We start from the raw sequence: 2123 nt of genomic DNA on the forward strand, positions 1-2123 counted from the left end.
ATGTATGGGAGTAGCTTGCTTTTATTCCATCAGCCATGATTGGGTAGCATCCATGACGCAACGGATAAAAGTGCCAAGTTTAATTAATTCTAAGTGACAAGCACCTGGAGATTACAATACTTCGTATTGATCTTGAATTGAAAGTCATGTTTAATTTCAGAAGATTTTACAATGGGTAGCTATTCTATACCTGGAGATGAAAAGTTTTCGGGGGGGGGTAGCTGTTCTGGATAAGTCTCGGGCTTCATAATTTTGCAGGAAAAGAGCAAAACATCTTTCTTGTATTGACATGAAAAATTATGTCGGAATGCTAAACGATTCAGTATTTTTATGGAAAAAATCTGCTTTCTGATTGGTTGTTAGCAGAACGTGGCTCCATCAGTTCCTACGAACTTTCAGTGATCATACATTCATCATATCCAATTATTTATTATATCAAAAATATTGCAACAACTGACAATACTAAGAATATTATAAATTAGTTAAGATTTGTACTCAGTCATGGCTGACAAGACGGGAACAACTACCCCTGTACCGAAGCTGCACTCACCCTAAGCAGGTTAAACCAGCAGGAAGTTTCATGGGAATATCAAATTCACAAGTCATCCACAGTTACTTGTATATCCCGTCAGAGGAGATAACAATGTAAGTTTTTGCAGTTCTTGCAGAAAGGTGTCGATGTCCTCTCTACATACAGCGCCTGGTACTCCCAAATAGTTACCCATCTGGTATTGACCAGGCTCAATGATGCTTAACCTTGATGATCTAGCGAGAACAGATGTGTCAATGTAATTATGGCATATATCTACTCCTGTGGATTGAATAAAGTGTTCTGTTTGAAATTCTGTACGGATCCCAGAATTTGACATAAGGATTCCCAAGTTTGACAAAGTGCACCGGAAGAAGGTTGGGGTTTATATCGGCCGAAACATTGCGAGAATAACATCTAAGTTGAGAACAGTTGTCGGGGTAATCCAAATGATGAGAAATTATGAATGGTGTTACTGTAAAACAGTGATTGTTTCGTTTAAACGAGTGACAGATAACTTAATCCTATCTCTATTTCTTTTTGCAAGGGAGTCACCACTCATCAAGGCCCGAAAGCCACTCGAGGATAAGGGTAAATGAACATAGTGTAGTAATCGTTAATAGTGTAGATTGGGTAGAATTTGGATTATTTGATAGGGCAGCTCAATAAGAACGTGTTTAAATTAGATTTGAAGGCTACCATATTGCAATCAGCTGGGAAGCAGGCCAGTGGAACAGTGTTCCATGGGCGGAAAGTTCTAGGAAAGAAACTTTGTTCATGGAATCTGCATTCAGGCACAGATTGAGTTGAGGGAAATTGTTGATAGTGGTTGTAGCTAATTGAGTGTTTTTGTGAAAAGTTGTCGAAAGGGGTCCATAAATTGGATCTCAGTCAAACACTTGTCATGAAAATAACGATAGAGCAGAGACTGGCCTGCAACGTCTCTTCTGTGGGAAAGAAGTTGCAGGGAAGAGAAAAGGGCATCACCTACTAGATTTTGAAACCGGTATTGAACTCTATCAAGGCAAGATAAGTATGGTTAGGGTTAGGGTTAGCAAGATAAGGTGTGGTAAGCAGTTCCTGTCCAGATGTGCAACAGTACTTCATTTTAGGATGTACACTTGGCTCTTATACAAATAGAGGAATGCATCGGCAGTGAGATATCTTCTGGAGTGGTAGAATGATCCAACCATTTTACCAGCGATCTTGGCAACAGATTTGAAGTATGTGTTCCGTTTAAGATTAGGAGTGAAGGTAAGTTGCACATGCTTCTTAAAACATAGTGCGTTCCTAAGCCGAGAGCCATTCATTTCAATTGGGGCTTGATGGGAGTCAGAGCGTTGAAGATGGAAAGAGAAAAGCTTGGATTTAGATGCATTAAAATTAACCACCCACCTTTTTCCCCATTGCACTACCGGTTTTAACAAAATAACCCGGTGTACATAGAGGAGGGGGAAGGAACTGTATTTTGTAGGGATTGACAGGATAGCTTTGTCCTTCTCTGATTGAACCGGGATTTAATGAAAAAATATGGATGGGCACTGAAAGGGAAACAGTTTTTTTTTAAGGATTAGAAGAGGACGTCCTTCTTTGT

This window comes from Euprymna scolopes, chromosome 25 (genome assembly GCF_053919585.1).
Source record: "Euprymna scolopes isolate OS-2025 chromosome 25, ASM5391958v1, whole genome shotgun sequence".
In the NCBI taxonomy this organism is placed as follows: domain Eukaryota; kingdom Metazoa; phylum Mollusca; class Cephalopoda; order Sepiida; family Sepiolidae; genus Euprymna; species Euprymna scolopes.